We start from the raw sequence: 17,716 nt of genomic DNA on the forward strand, positions 1-17,716 counted from the left end.
GACATGATACTAGGCTACATGCTATAGAACATAAAAGTAAATAAGATGATACACTGGTTCTTCAGGAGTGAAAAGATACATACAAATAACCACAGAATACTAAATGCAATAAGCACTAAAAGAACATTATGCCACTAGTAGAGATTTCTGGAAGGATGGGAAGACCTCGTGGAGGCAGAGGCATTCAAACTAGATTTTAAAGAAAGAGCAGGATCTCGTGCAGAAATGGGAAGAAAACTGCATTAACAAACAGAAAGAAAGAGTAGAGGAAAGAATGTATGTGAAGGATGGCAAGTAACACATTTGGGCAGAGAAAAGGCCAGGCAAGGTCAAAGGGCTTGGATCCAGAAAATTCCTCAGGAAAGGGAGGGCAGAGCAGTGGAAAGCAGAATGGAAAGGAAACTTCTCTTATGTGACAGACACTTGAGACCAGAGAAGTTCCAATGAATGAGGGTGCCACTCCTTACCAGGTGTAGCTAGCTTTCTAATGACATGGCCTTTGCAAGTTCAGAGAGAAGTGGTCGCATACACGGGTTGATTCATAGTATGTAAAACATAAATATGGAGTCAGCATAAGTTTTAGATTTTAAAAGGTCTGAATTTCTTTTAGAGTATCACTTTCGTAAGAACTCATCAAGATCTCATGTGCGTCCTTCCTTCTGTAGTTTGAAACTATCTAGGTCTCAAGTAGGGAATTGGTGAGGCACCTAAGCAAGAAATTTACAAGGGCTGAAAGCAATCTTAAAAATGCAGATACCTCTATTTTCAAGAAGTTAAGCTGGAATCATAATCAGATTCCTACTAAAACTTCCTGGAGTTTCATCATAAATAATAAAGATTTTTGAAATAATCCCATACAACTACACCTTGTGAAATCGATGTGAATTCTACCCAAAGATAATTTAACAAATCACATCACATATAGTGGAGTATGCAGATGTCATGGGGACAGGAAGCCAACCGTCCAAGAAAACATAAAAGCAGGAAATCTTTCAGAAGAAGGAGAGAACAAATTCCAGAGAAGTGCAGCATATGTAAGGGTTGAACAAAGCCTTTAGAAAATGGACCTTGAGTAAATACAACATGCAAAGTTGTTATTAAAATCAGAAATGATTTAAGCAGACTTACACCTGGTTATGAAAAGCCCACCCTTATGCATTCCCACAGTCAACAAATAAAAACCTCTCTCTTCATTCAAAATCTAGATATTTACTTAACAGAAACCATACTCACATATGCAAAACAAAGCACTAGTACAATCCTGACAATCTTTGCCGTTTGCTTTCCCAAGTTTTCTTCAGAAAAATGACAGAGTGGGAGAACCACTGGATTATACCCCCACACCACAGGTATTTGAGCTGCTTCTGTAAATCTCACGGTGGCACAAATGAGGTCTCACAACAGAGACAATAAAATGAACCACTTTTCTCACAAAGCCTTTTCTGACCCTTTTGGCCAGCCACATCCCTCTCCACCCCCAGGAGCATTGCTGTAGTTGGTTTTGGTCTCTCCTACCCTATTTGCAATCTCTCTAACTGTGTAATCTCATTCCCCAACTGGGTTCACAAAAGTCTTTGAGGACAGAAGTTGAGTCACACTCATCTCTGCAACATGCAAGGGCCTGGAATCCAGTTCTCAGGGATTTCTTGTTGAATTGGAAACTCTGTTGCTAATTTTTTCTTTGGAGTATATTTATACATGCTTTCCTGTTACAAAATGTCCTGTAACAAGAAACTCCAGAATAATTATTTTTGCTAAAAACAATTACACTTCAAAGGAACCCTAGTGGTAACTCTATTGGTTCTGTGTAGAGTCCTACAAGAAAAACATGATATAAATCAGCATATCATAGACAAGTCAAAGAGAACTTCTCTAATAAATCTTGTTTTCAATAAAACTATTTGGGGCTTTAAAAAAACAGCACTTCATTTCCTTTAATATTAAAAACAAGTAGGGAAATACTTTGAAAATGACAACTTTCTCAGCAAAAGACAACCATATTCTAAATTCTATAAAAGGTATTTGTTAGGGGCTCCTGGCTGGCTCAGTTGGAGGAGCATAGACTCTTGATCTCAGGGTTATGAGTTTGAGACTCATGTTGGGAGTGCAGATTACCACAAAATCAAATAACTAATTAACTAATTAACTCTATAAAAGATATTTGTGTTTTCTAAAGTGAATGACTGAGAGTTGCCTGGATGGCTCAGTCGGTTAAGTGTTCAACTTCAGCTCAGGTCATGATCTCACAGTTTGTGAGTTCCAGCCCCACATCGGGTTCTGTGCTGGAAGCTCAGAGCCTGGAGCCTGCCTCAGATTCTGTGTCTCCCTCTCCCTCTGCCCCATCCCCACTCATGCCGTCTCTCTCTCAAAAATAAATAGACATTAAAGTTAATGATTGTGACTTAGCTTCATCAGTGACATTGGGATGAATCGATGGTTTACGTTCTTTGTTCTTCCATCTCATCCCATGTTCTATCTACCAAAGGTATTCTCTGCCCTCCATAGGTACATGGAGTACAAAGATTGTGCACTAAAATGCACACATAGTGAACTAAGTACTGTTTGTAATGTCACCCGCTGTAATATACACGGACCCGATACCCAGACATTAATGTTGCTGATCCACACTGTGAAATACCGAGCAAAGATGAGTACACGTGTCACCTGACCTCATGGAGTTCCCTGGGATGCAGTCTGAAAAATAGTGTTTAAAAAAATCAAAACAATTTTGGCTTGAACTTCTTAGAAGGCCAGGGCTTCTGTGATAGCCACGGGATGACATCAGAGTATCCAGTATATCCTTTCCTTCTCATAAGCAGGGTGAGACACTGTAACAAAACCACCCTAGATATGATTTCACTTACTTCCACTTTACAATACCCTTCGATAAGTGCATTACCATTTTGTCAAGCAAAGATTCATTTATCACTTCAAATGGAAAATTAATTAATTTTGCTATCAGAAAAAAATTGGAAATTCATTTTAAATATTGAGAATTTCTACTATAAATCTTTCACCATCAGAGAATATTCTTTAAAAAAATAAATCTTTTACCATACTTAAATCCATCTTTTTGAGAGAGAGAGAGAGAGAGAGAGAGAGCAAGGGGGTTGAGGCAGAGAGGGAATCCCAAGCAGGCTCCACACTGTCAGTAACTACACAGTTACTATTTCTGTTTAGTCTCCATTCGAAGGCCATTCTAGTTTAATTCCTTTCAAGGGCAGGGACGGGGGGTGTCTTCTCTGCTCTATTCTTATACCACAAGTGTTATAGATGAAGACATGTTGCAAGAAAACAATCATTTAACAAATTTTAGGGGCACTTGGGTGGCTCAGTCAGTTAAAGTCTGACACTTGATTTCAGCTCAGGTCACGATCTCACGGTTCATGGGTTTAAGCCCTGCATCAGGCTCTGTGCTGACAGCATAAACAAAATAAATTTTAAAACTTTTAATTATATTGGATCTTTAACTGCTTTTTAAAATGCATTTTAGATACTACTTATGTCAAGTCATGCTTTCAAAATTGATATTATGAGTGATTCCTATTACTAAGTAATTTCACAGGAAGCATGCATACAGCTAATAATTTGGAGGTGATTAAACTTTTTTTTAGGACTGGCCAGTGTAACCCCGTGATTCTAGACATATTAGGATAAATGCTTATAAATCAAATAATTCTTTTCATGCTCACCTCCAATTTAAATTCATTTCTTGGCAACATTGGCATGAGATTCTAGGAACTACTCAGACACTGGCTCAACTTCTTACCCGGTGGGGTAAATACCTACAGTCTTGGAAACAAGTCTTGGAACTCAGCGTCTGGTGATAACCACAAAAGGCTTTTGATGTCCAACAGCTACATGAAAGGAAAACATCCCTCAATCAAAAATCCTTAAGCAAAAGTAGAAAGAGTGGATATCTACAAAACACTGAATTTTAGGTACCATGTATACGAACATTATTAAAATAGAACTTCAGAGCAGCTCATTAATCACACGACCATGGCCCCACCTTGGAGCTGGAGGCTGGCTACACCTGTATCGGGACCTCAGTCCTCCATTTACTCTCCAGTTATTCATAAACACCGCTCTCCCTCCCCACACGTATAAGATCCTGTAAGGGCTGGGACCACTGGTCTCCCTGGTCTTTGCACCTGCCACTGCACCTGCCACTGCATTTACAACAATGCTTTACTCACTCTTTCAGTGAATTTTTTAGAAAATACACACTTCCGTTCTCCTTTGTTCTGTGTTGCACAGAGAACAAAAATAAAATGTTGAACTATTTTTCTCACAATAATTAATTTTGTGAACAATTATTAATCAATTTCTGATGCGCTGTGGGAAACACTCCTCTAACATTTTATCAACAGGAAGAAGGGCTGAAATAAAGAATAAACTGTAAGAGTATGAGCCATAAAAACAAAGTCCGGAAGCAAGTATTTAATGCTTGGTATTAAATAACAATATAAAACTTAGTTTTTATACCTGGTATTCCATCCAGGGAATCCCCTTACAGGGGACTTAAAAATGCAGCCTTTCCTAATGGAGTGCTTCAGTACTGTGGGGTTGGTTGGTTTATTATGGTTGTGGGAGAGGGGTTCTGGGGAAGAAGGTAAGTGATGAAGTAAGCAAAGCTGGCAGAGTTCAGTAAACACGCTTCATCGCAAGGGACAGGTCTCAAACCTATTCTGCTTTGTACCGTTCTACACTAAGGCCTGATGTTAACTTCCAAATCAGACTTTAAAGGGAAAAAAAAGTAGAAAATTCACCTAGGAAACTGTCATGTTTTGCATATCCCTCCAGCACGTCCCTGTTCCACCCTCACTTTTTTTCCATCATATATATAATCCCAAGTATTGGAAAATTGGCATAGTGTTTGTTCATGTGAATCTGTACTAGACCTTCCTAGAAAACAAGGAATTAATGTGGAATGGTTTCATTTCACTCTTATGAATAAAAACAATACTCCTATAAGCTACATCACTCCATGTGTGAAATCAGGGGACTAAACACAACAGAAATGAAAATATAATGGACAAATGAAGAAGAACTTTCCTCCAAAGTGGATTTTGGTGATATAATTCCCTGGACTAGCTGATTTATCCATTAGGAAATGGGATCACACTGCGTCTGAGGTAGCATCACAAAAGTCTTTGCCTTCTTGGATAAAGTTTGCCACAAACATCTTCAGGGAGCTGGGGGATAGGTAAATAGATGAATGCAAGTTGTCACTGAGACCCCCTTCATCACACATTTCCTAAGGCCCCCAACCTTCCACAACCTTCCAAGTATTACAGCTTTTGTCTTTAGTGACTAAGCCCCGATGCCTAAAAGCCCACGTATCCTGGAGATAAGAATAAATTAACCGTGGAAACTGCCACAACGACCCAACTATCACATCACCACATGTCCAGATTACCATGACACAGAGTCAGTCACAAGTGGTGACGATCGTAGCTTTGGGTGACAAGTTTTTGTTTTTTATTTTTAAGCAACAGTGAGAAATTAAAACCATCACATTATGTTTTTTAGATCATAAAGTTACTTGCTAGAAAAAAGAATGAAGCTTATAACAGACACCAGGCCCCTATTCATAGTTGATGAGTATCAAGAAATAGCACAATAGCAATTGCTCAAACTTGACATTTTATGCCTCTGCATGTGTGGTGCGTACTTAGCTATAGGCATGTTTGTGTAAATGCATTCATAAACATAGAAGGAAACAATGCACCAGGCATATGACATTTACTCATAGTAGAAGTCATGTCCATTATCAATGATGGCCGATTTAAAAAAAGCAGATATGCATGCATCTTTACATTCTTTATCACATACCATCACACAGAATGAAAGACAAATACGGGGGTGCCTGGCTGGCTCAATTCATGGAGTGCATAACTCCTGATCTTGGGGTTGTAAGTTCAAGGCCCACATTGAGTGTAGACATTACTTAAAAATAAAAATTAAAAAATCTTCATAAAAAGAAAAAAAGAAAGACAAATACCTTTGACTATCCAAATCTATTCAGTTTCTGGGTCTGGATAAAGTACATTTAGATAACTAGGGGTACCTGCATTCCAGACTGCTGAAAAAAGACCCATCATCTTCAAATGCCAGGTTCTCCAATGGAAGTCTCCCTCCTCCTACTGGCTATAAATTTCCTGTTTTGCTTTTTTCAGCTTATGACCAATAAAGAATCAATTCCACTTCACTGTGCCCGAGCACTTAAGCTGGTTTCTACAAAAACTGTACATAAAACATAAAATCTAATATTTATTATCTTGTTTAATGGCCAATGCTCACTTTTCAACCCCATTTTTACTTTTAGTAAAAAGCATAGCATGTAGAATAGATCAGAAACTATAAAAATGCAAAACCAAAGCAAACTGAGAAGTCTGCGACAATTAAATTTTGATACAGTATTACTTTTGTTTAAATTATTTATTTGGTCATAAAAAATGCAACTCTCAAAACTGAGGAATTATCTGACTCTTCCAGGAAGTCCCACTAACATAAGTATGATTTGCACAGTTGCAAATATTAATTAACTGTAATCGTTATCTAAGAGTGTTTTGAACAACCTGAAATATTAGTTTTTTTCATCTCTTAAATGGCAACTATTTGATAACTGGGAAGGATGATCTCAAGAGATTATCACATCAAAATAAAAAACTAAGCTAAAAAGAAAATATTAAATAGATTGGAGGTATTATCAGAAAAAAGTGAAGTGCTTTTTAAGGGGATCAAAAAAATGAATGAACAATTTCAGGGAGAGCTCTTTTAAAGTGGGACAATGCAATCCTAAAGTTACAGGGCAGTGCCAGATGCCTCACCAGAACTCTGCATCCTGCATCAACAGCTTTTGACCATTCTCTCCTGGCCCCTGCTTTCGTTAAGCAACAATCTTAAAAGCCATATCAAGTTTGCAGGCACTACATAGCAAAGGGGAACACATTTTCACTATGAACCCCAAAACTGACGATGCTATCAATGCAGCCTTCCAAAACTTTAATGTAAAATTGATTATACAACCCTTTTAAAAATCAAACGTCAATAAATCAAGTTGTCAATGTTTATAGAAATCGGTTGGCTATTTAAAGAAGTCATCTGTTGTAATTTATTGTGAAGTTTACTATCCATCTATAAAATTAATATCTCCATCAACAGAGGGAACATCACTGACTAACAGAAAAACAATCCAACCAAGAATCCTGTTTTCTAATCCCAATTCCATCACTACAGCTACTGTGTGATCCTCAACACAGTATTTAACTGTCTGGCAAGAGCTTATTTTCATATCTGTTAAACTGAGATAAAGACATTTGTCATGACTACTTACCAGGCACAGTTGTGAGATTCCAATGACATGATCTATGTGAAAGTGCTTTAAAAATCATAGCCAGGGGCACCTGTGTGGCTCAGTTGGTTAAGCGTCCAACTCTTCATCTCAGCTCAGGTCATGATTTCATGATTTGTGAGATCAGGCCCCGTGCTGGGCTCCACGCTGACAGGGTGGAGCCTACTTGGGATTCTCTCTCTCTCCCTCTCTCTCTCTGCCCCTGGCCTGCCCATGCTGCCTCTGCTCTCACTCCCTCTCTCAAAATAAATAAATAATCATTAAAAAAAATCATATCCAACTGTATCAGCCACTACTTTCTTGTCCTTCTGGAGTCAAAGCAGATTAAGACAGATTGTCAAACAGAAATACTCCAATTTTAATAATGACTGGGTAAATACTAAATTATCATCCCATGCCCATCCTTAAAGAAAATCATGTAATAGGAGCATCTGGGTGGCTCAGGCACTTAAGTGTCCAACTCTTGATTTGAGCTCAGGTCACGATCTCACAGTTGGTGAGTTTGATCCCCCATCAGGCTCTGCGCTGACAGCACACAGCCTGCTTGGGATTTTCTCTCTCTCTCTTTCTCTGCCCCTCCCCTGCTCGTGCTCTCTCTTTCTCAAAAATAAATATATAAACATTAAAAATGTTTTAAAAAGAAGAAAATCATGTAAGAGTAGAGCAAATAGATTCAGGAGCACCACATTCCTGAAGGATCCAAAAGGTAGTAAAGTATCATCGTGAAAAATATTTTTTAACATTTTACACTGGATGTTTTAAGTTCTTTATCATCAATATTTCGTATCCGTGATATCCTTATGTTTAATGATCTTTTATTTCAGGTAACATCTCAAACAATGTGAAATGTTTAAAATGTCTTATCCAACCCTCCAAAGTTAAGTCCATGTGGAAATTGACGTGGAGAAGATGAAGCAAACCTCCGCCACTGAAAGTAAATCCTAATTTCATCAAATCACAAGGAAGAGTCCAGTTCCATGGTCCATCAATAAACTGAAGTCCTCGTATGAACAAGAACCTCTGGGACATGATTATAAAACAGGGGGATCCAGGCCTGACACAGCGCTTTCAGGATCTTCTAGTTTGACCACGTGCATCTAAGGCTTAGGGTCTTGACAAATGTGGTATTCTTTTCCAGGACCTCCATGCCCAGGCATCTATAACTCTCTCAGGTAAGAGAGTCTGCACAATTTTTCTTCCAAAAAATCCTCGGTAAAATAAAACAAAAGGTATTCATTTAGATGATCTCAAAATGCTTTTTAGATTTATTTATGTAGAAAGTGATACTCAAAAGAAAATGGACAGGTGCCTGGGTTGTTCAGTCAGTTAAGCGTCTGACTCCTGATTTCAGCTCAGATCATGATCTCATGGTTCATGAATTTGATGGAGTCCCGCATTGCACTCCACAATGAGCCTGCTTGGGATTCCCTTTCTCCCTGTCCCTTCCCCCCGATTCTCTCGCTCAAAAATAAATAAACTTAAAAAAAAGAGAGAGAGAAAGAGAGATGGGCACCTGGGTGGCTCAGTCGGTTGAGCGTCTGACTTCAGCTCAGGTCATGATCTCACACAGTTCGTAAGTTCAAGCCCCACAATGGGCTCACCGCTGTCAGCCTGTTAGCACAAAGCAGGTTTCAGATCCTCTGCTCCCCTCTCTCTGCCCATCCCCCACCTACACTATCCCAAAAAATAAATAAATATTTAAAAAAAAAGAGAGAGATAGAGGGTGGGGGAGACGAGAAAATGAGTGGTGGGCATTGAGTAGGACACTTATTGTGATGAGCACTGGGTATTGCATGTAAGCAATGAAACATAGGAATCTACCCCAAAAATCAAGAGTATGCTTTACACACTGTATGTTAGCCAATTTGACAACAAATTATATTAAAAGAGAAAGAGAGAGGGAGAGGGAGAGGGAGGGAGAGAGAGAGAGAGAGAGAGAGAGAGAGAGAGAGAGAGAGAAAGGAAATTAAGAAAAAAGAAAACACCTGGAGCAAGTAAGAAAATTAAAAAAAAAAAAAGATACTTGCTATAGACCAAGTATTTGTGCCCCCCACCCCAAAAATTGATATATTGAAAGCTTATTCCCTCAATATGCTGGCATCAGAAGTTGGGGCCTTTGGGAGGTAATTAGGTCCTAAGGGTGTAACCCTCATGAATGGGATTAGGGCCTCAGAAACTTTTGAGATCCCTTGTCGTCCACACCAAGTGAGGCTATCTATGAACCAGAAAACTGATTCTCTTCAGACAATGAATCTACCACCGCCTTGATCTTGGACTTCCCAGCCTCCAGAGTGTGAGGAAACATTTTCTATTGTTTATACAACCACTCTATCCTGTTTTTGTTATAACTGGAACAGCTCAAGACAACACTGGCATGCAAAGAGCAATTCAGAAAATCCTTAATTCGAGAACCCACAGGACTTCAGAGCATAGCATAGTCCTAAAGAACTTGAATTGAATGAACAGACTTTTAGATTAATTTTGTAATCTACATAACAAAGTGCTCCAACATATAGCCATGTGGAAAAGGAGGAAAACTAGAGTTAGTCCACACAGAATGAGCAAGACTGGATAAAAGTATTTCTTAATCTCCAAACGAAGATTGGACAGAACAATTTATTCATTTACTAGAGCAAGCACCCTGGTGAACATAATGGAAAATTATGACAAACACATATGACAGTGGAGAATCCAAGTTCTTACGTGAAATATAGTTATCAGTAGCTGTATGTCACCATTGAATTAGTCTGTAATTGGAAATCACAAAGTTTACTCTGTAATCTGGATAAAGAGGTGGCAAAAATCACACTTTAAATTCAAAGATGTTCCCTTCTCACTGTCACACATGGTTTTATTATTATTTAAATTTTTTTAACGTTTATTTGTTTTTTGACAGAGAGAGAGAGAGCATGCGTGCACAAGCAGGGGAGGGGCAGAAAAGGAGGGAGACACAGAATCCAAAGCAGGCTCCAGGCTCTGAGATGTCAGCACAGAGCCCGATGTGGGGCTTGAACTCACAAACCACAAGATCATGACCTGAGCCGAAGTCGGCCACTTAACCGACTAAGCCACCCAGGTGTCCCATAAAACACACGTGATTTTAAAGAATGATAACTTTCTACTCTGAAAACTCAGAGTGTAGTTTAGCATTATTTCATTGCTTCAAAACGGAGTAAGTAGAATTTTAGGAATTCGAAATCACATAGGCCACTTTTCAAAAGTCTACACCGCTCCCGCACTCCACCCCAAGCACACACTCCAAAATCTCTTTTCTTTCCTATAGCCCCATCTTCTTCCCACACATAATCAAAGGGTCACCACTGGAATTTAGAAAGCCAACTGAGAAACTGGCATATATGGGAAAGAGGTCGTTGCAAGGGCTTCTCTTGTGAAGAGTTGTTGCTTTGCACCAGCTTAGTACTCCCACTCATCAGGAGACAGATGGAGAAACCACAACTTACCAAATGTTTATTATAAGTGCAGATGGCTGTTTCTGTTTGGATTCTTCCATTCTTTTAATTCCCATTTGGTCTGTGTGGATGTGAACACTTGCTCCCCTAAGGCTTTTCTCCCGCGCAATGAGGGCTCCTCTGGCGTTGCACCTCACTCCCTCTTCACCCCCCCCCTTTAATACGGCCACCGCAGCCCCATCCTGGCTGTGTTTGCTCACGCTTGCCTTCCCGCAAGACTCCCCACTGTCCTGCCACCGTAACTGAGAAAATCCTTGCTGATTCTCATTCAAAGACAAACTGAACTAAAGCTTTGTGGCTTAAAATGGGCTGGACTGAAAACTCAGCTCCTGAGGGAACCCCAGCAAATGAACACCCACAGCAAGCACAGATGAAACTATTTCTGGAGGTGTCCCACAGGGAACAAAGTGGAAACAAGGTTATAATGGGTTTTACAACAGCTTTTCTAAATATTCTAAACAATCAATTATAGAAGATGATCTACAAGTTATGAGTGATGGAATTTGTTAGTTGATTTGTAGAAGCTAGTAATAATATATACCAACTATTATGAGCAACTAAGTGCTGGCTTTGTTTCTATGCAATTTTCAGCCTCGAGAACTCTGAGGAAACAGATGTCATGAGTCTGTCAAACATATGGGTGGTAGGATTATAGCAAAGTTTTTTTGTACATTTTCTCAATTTGCAAATTATCTTCATTACGCTGAAGACCAGAGTTAGGCAACAAGTATAATGATAAAAATAAATAAAAGGAATTTTACCGAAAATCTTTATTAAGGAACTATTTGCATATAGTTGGAAGTAGACAAATCCTTGCCTTGTCATTCACAAATTAAACAAGCAATTATTGAGTGTCTACAATGTGCCTGAATCTGTATTGGTCCTAAGGGTGCTATTTCTATTCCAGGAACAAAATATAGTAGCAGACATAGACTTCTGCACATGAAAGTTTCAAAATAATGTGTTAAGTATCAAGTAAGCTGTGTTGAGAGAAACCAGGAAAAACAAAAAGGCAACTCAGTGGAGTCTAAGGGTTAAGAATATACTTTTTAGGGGTGCCTGGGTGGTTCAGTCAATTAAGCAACCAACTCTTGATTTCGGCTCAGGTCAGGATCTCATGGTTGGTGAGAACAATCCCTGTATCAGGCTCCATGCTGTCAGTACAGGATCCTCTCTCTCCTCTCTCTCTGTCCCTCCTCTGCTCTCTCTCTCTCTCTCAATAAACTTTTTAAAAAAGAATATCCTTTTTAGAAAAAAACAGAATTTGATTGAACTGGGCCCACAGGATAAATCAAATTCAGTGAACTGGAGTGGAAGAGAGGATTCCAGGAAAACCCCATATTCTCTGGTGAAAAGTGGCAGAAACACAACTCAAACTAGCTTAAGTAAATAAAGACAACTCCTTTTTTGTGTGTAACCAGAAAGAGCCAGTGCAAAACTGGCTTTACAAACAGTTGAAACCAGGGACTCTCCATCTCTTAGCTTCCCTGTGAGGTGGCTTCATTCCCTCTTCCAGGAACACTCTTCCAGCTCTGTCACAGAAGACGGTGGACTCCAGTATGAAATACCCAGAGACGAGCTCTGCCTGGTCTGGCCCATCCCTGGAGCAAGCACTGTGGCCAAGGTGTAAATGTACCAACTGTCTGGAGAGGTCTCCAGCCCCAGGGGCCGGGGGCGGGGGGGCTAGGCTCACAAGTTTCACTAAAACTGCACGATCTGACTCACTGGCTTCCTACAGCTGACTGCAGCCCAAAGAGACAAAGTAGTAATGCCCTGACACTGTATGAATGTCAACAATCACCCTCAGAAATGAAACTTCATGGGAGAGGCAGAGAAGAGTATGAGGAATGATAACCAAGGTTCTGCTAGCACTACATGGGAGGCTAAAGTTTGGCTGTGAGATGTGGACATTTACGGTCCCTTTTTGATGGGAATTAAAATGGTATGGAGTAAGCAATTTAGAATGTGTACTTACTACTTAAACAGAATTAACTCTTTACAGGTCAAAAAGCAAAAAAGGTAACTAATATTTAAGTCTGATATACTTTCTATAGCCTTATAACCACACCCTAGGGTTGGTACTGTCCTCTTGTTTTTACAGATGAGTAAACAGATTGAAGACTTAAACAGCCTGTAGAGAACACACAGCAAGAAGTAGGTTAGTAGTAAAAACCATGCCTGTCTATCATAGTGCATATATTCTTTGCATGCCGCTTCTCATAAAGATTAGTACAAATAATTGGAAAAAAACAACATGCTTACACTTAATTGCCTCAAATCTCACTTGTCACTCCGTGCCATTCAATAAATACTGAACACCTTCTATGCGTGAATTACTTTCCCCGTCATACACAGTGACCCACATTTTGCCACCCATTCACTGCATCTATCTCAGGTGCCAGTGGCATTCCTCAGCCTATCCCCTCATATGCTGTAGAGAACACAGGAAGTTACCCCATCCACTTATCCAAAACAGTCTCTGAATCATACTGCCCACTGGGTAGTACTTTTAGGTATGTGTGGAAGTGGGATTTTCAAAAAAATCTTATAGATTCTTTGCACAATCTGTTCCCACTCTGTCCTAATATTTCATCCAAAGCAAGAAGATACAGACAGTATAAGTCATAAAATAAGAACAATCTAGTTTCCCTTGTTAGAAAATGAAAATGCAAAATTTATTTTCCGTTTTACAAACATTGAGGTATATAAGATAAAGGCAACAAATCTTTAAGCAACTCAATAAATTACCTGCAGTAGAGCTAGATTTTTTCTAATATAGTTGATTCATATATTATGGCTTATATAATACTCATATACTATATATTACATTAACTCATACAAGAAGGTAAAAGAGACTCAATTGGAAATTGGAAATTGGCAAATTGGAAAGCTTCAAACAGATAGCTAAAAATATTTCATATATATGCTTTTAAATATATCAATAATGCAAATTCAACCTAACAAAGAATATGAGAAGTCGTATATTTTTTTAAACTATAGAATGAAAAAGTTCAGATAAGTTCACAAAGCTAAAAATGATTACTTTCATTACTTCTATATATTTAACACACAAAGAAGAAGGGAGAAAAAATTTCAACTAAAGCATACATGGTTACAACAACTAAAAGAAAAAAAAACTCCAATATCAATGATATAATCAAAACATCTTCAAAGAGAGACATAATGTGATACCTTCATGATAAATCCCCAAGACGACTTTACCAACAGTAACTCTGTAATAGGAGTTTTTAATTTAATATTTACAAACTTTAAATATGAGATGTAAAATGCCAAGGCAAGCAATAATCTCTCTTGTAAGATCATTGTGTTGTTTCTACTGCTCATTTTGAAGGTTTAAAAGGTGAGATTAGGGGTGCCTGGGTGGCTCAGTCGGTTATGCATCTGACTTCAGCTCAGGTCATGATCTCACAGTTCATGAGTTTGAGCCCAGCATTGGCCTCTGTGCTGACAGCTCAGAGCCTGAAGCCTGCTTCAGATTCTGTCTCTCTCTCTCTCTCTCTCTCTCTCTGCCCTTCCCCTGCTCACAATCAGTCTCTCTCTCTCTCTCAAAAATAAATTAACATTTTAAAAAAATGTTTAAATGTGAGATTAAATAAAGTATTCCAATGCAAGCCTCCAGAACTATGAGAAACATAGTCTATGATATTGTATTATAGCAAGCCAAATTAACTAAGACAACACATACATACATATATTTCATAAGTCTGTCCACTGAGAGATCCTAGAAGCTGTGACACTCAGAAGCAATGAGCGCACCAAGTGCCCACATCTTGGTCTCTAAATACCATTCTCTACTACAAGAATCCTAGGTCTCCTTAAAGAAATGACAGATTCCCAAGTTGGAGCAAGGTGAGTAAAAAATGAGTCTGAAATGTTTTTATGTCAGAAGAAAGTCCTCAGCGAATGATGGGGGTATGTAAAAAGACACAGAAGTCAGTGTAAAGGAGTTTTTAATGGTCAAATATGAACAATCTAACCTTCAAAACAATAGTGAAAGTAACAGATTATAGCCCATTGACCAAAATAGGAATCCATGAATCCACACTTACAAAAAGATAGAATGATAGAACCATAGAACGATAGAACGATAGAACGATAGATAGATAGATAGATAGATAGATAGATAGATAGATAGATAAGGGACAGCCCTGCTTTATACAGAATGCCAGGTAATCCATGAAGGTAGAATGGTGGAATAAAAAAAAAATCACCATTTCACAACCATCAGTAATAACAGATTCAAGTAAGAAATCATCAATGAATGCTAAAGGATTAAAGTCTGAAAAGTATCTCCTCACAAAATACTTACTAATTGGCAAGTACAAAATTCTTATTAAGTTTACACTGGAGAAAGCTGGCAGACACAATCTGAACCAAGTGATGAAAGTTAGCATCACCAGTAATGAGTGCCTCCTAAAATGAGGAACAGAGAAGGACACATGTCTGTGTTATTCCTTCCCCCACCACCCGCCCAGAAAAAAACATAACCAGAACCTAATCATGAGGAAATATCAGTCAAACAATTGTGAGACCTCCTACAGAGTAATTGGCCTCTTCAAAAAGGAACTGGTGCTCTTCAAAAATGTCAAGGAAATAGAAGAGAAATAAAGACGAAGTAACTATTCCCAATTGAAGGAGACTAGAGACACTAGACATGGATCCTGTATCTATGAAGGGTATTATGGAGATCACTGATGACATCTGAATGTGGTCTGTGGATTCAATGGTAGTAACAGATCAATGTCAATTTCCTGTTTTGATGGTAGCACTGTCATTATATATAAAATTGTCTGTGTTTTTAGGAAAAACACAATTAAGTATTAATGAGGTAGTGGGGCATCACACATGCAGCTTACTCTCCAATAATTCAAAAAATTCAAAAGTATGTTAAAAGTGTATGAAAAGAGAATTATAAGGCAAATTTGGTGAAATTGTTAACAAATGGGAAATCCGTGCAACAGGAATATGACAGTTCTTTATAATATTTTTTCCGTTGCTAGAAGTCTGACATGATTTCAAAATAAGCAAAGTAAAAACAAATGTGTAAAAGTCTACTTCAGTTGACTATAATATACACATTCCTTGAGTCCAATAGGAAAATTATTCCCTTGGAGTAAATTCCTTAAAGTGATATTCTCATTACAGATGATTAAAAATGTGGAGTCCTTGCTATAGCTCTTCCACAAAACACCACCAAACAACTTTTCAGACTGGATACACTAAAAGGTAGCTGATGTCTTAAAAAGTTTGGCAGCTGTCTGGTGGATAACAGACTGAGAATAGCTAACTCCCAGCAGCAGCTAATTCCTCTATATAACTGAGCAGGCTGTTAAGTGCACTGACCTTCTCAGTGAGAAATTGCTGCTATTCACTGTGAAGTATTTGAAGATGCCTTAACTCTTTCTGGTTTTTGTAGGGGGCTGCCTAAAGAGTAGGACTGTGCTCAAAATTATTAATAAACCTGTTCTTAAAAGTTCTCAAATATTTTAGAGAAAATGTACCTGCAATTATTGCAATTTGGGGAGAATATTGTCAGCCTAGAAGATACTCAAAAAGCTAAATTAACTAATATGGTAAATAGAAAATTTGCAGATTCTTCCATCACACCCCAATTTTCCGAGGTCATAAACTTTTTTTTTGTCCCTCTGTTTTCTCCAAAAATTAAAAAGATGGCAAATGGCTCTTTCAAAAGACAAACTTTATCCTTTGAATTTTCAAAGAAGCTTTCTTCTTGAAGTTGTTTGATTAATTAGATTTTCCTAGGACCTACTAGGAACTTTTTAACTGACAAAGAATAAAGCAATAAGCACCTCTTTTAATTTGACCATGCCAAAAAAATCCAAATAATTCATTTGAATAATGCTTATGTTCAGTTTTCTCTAGAAACATTTCATTAACTATGCCTTTGAACATTGGCTTTCCTAAAATGCCCACCGTAAAAAAAAGCCCAGTCAACTGTAAATGCCTACAGAAGGAAAAAAGAAAGCCCTCTATCCTAGATGTACAAAAGGAGCAAATCCAATGTCCTCCAAAGCACCTGTCATTTTAGGAAGCATAGCCAACAAACTTGCAGCTGAATTCTGTAACAATGTTAGATGTAAAGGCAAGAACAGTCAAGGCCATATAAAACTAAAAATTTAAGTTACAACCAGTAAAACATTGTAGAAAACTTTCATGATATTAAGGTTTTCATCCGGAAACATGGCATGTCTCTTCACTTATTCTCTGTAGCAATTTAATGTCAACCTCATCCACGACATAAACAATGGCTGATCCAATTGCCTTAGACTCATATTTTTTTTAATGTAGAAAGTTTCCTACAGCTATGCACCTGTATAGTTAAAAAGTCGTATGATAGGAGATAAAAGTATTTATGGTTTAAGGGAATTTAAGTGGAGAGTTACAGTTTTTTATTGCAAAACGTTTAATACTCTATAGTATTATGTGCACCACATATTTTGAGAGCAAAGAGCTTAGGTGCTGCAGCTGAAGATAAGCTCAAGCAACATGACGAATAATGCTTTTCTCTAAGAGCTCTATAAATATGTTTGCCATAGAGAAAATCTCCATAAAAATTGCCTTGTTCCTCATCCAAGAAGTAATTTCAGTTTTTTGATGGAGATTTTAAGTGAAATTTGCCACATCTAAACATCTTTATGCTAAACTTTATAAATTTTAGCTCTTACAGTACTTACGATGATTTTTATTTACTTAAGGCCAGGTAGTATGATAAAATTTATAATTTTTACTTTCAACAGTTCATATGTAATACTTTGCCATCAGCCTGAATATGTTACTTATAATTCTGGAAGCCTAATATGCTTGATCTTTCAACCTTGTGTTCTTTCTCCAATTTAAATCCTAC

General features: G+C 38.1%; 1 protein-coding gene across 6 annotated transcripts in view; it reads right to left on the reverse strand.

Annotated features, from left to right (window-relative positions):
* TBC1D4 (TBC1 domain family member 4) overlaps positions 1-17,716 on the reverse strand; it is a 184,074-nt gene that overhangs the window by 125,677 nt on the left and 40,681 nt on the right. The window contains exon 1 of one of the 6 annotated variants that reach the window (XM_053216638.1): positions 1,234-1,380. The exons of the other annotated variants lie outside the window; for them this stretch is intronic. The gene's annotated coding sequence lies outside the window, so the exon portion shown is untranslated. Of the gene's footprint in view, positions 1-1,233; positions 1,381-17,716 lie in introns of those variants that run through there. 6 annotated transcript variants of the gene reach the window in all.

Source organism: Acinonyx jubatus, chromosome A1 (genome assembly GCF_027475565.1).
Source record: "Acinonyx jubatus isolate Ajub_Pintada_27869175 chromosome A1, VMU_Ajub_asm_v1.0, whole genome shotgun sequence".
Lineage (NCBI taxonomy): Eukaryota > Metazoa > Chordata > Mammalia > Carnivora > Felidae > Acinonyx > Acinonyx jubatus.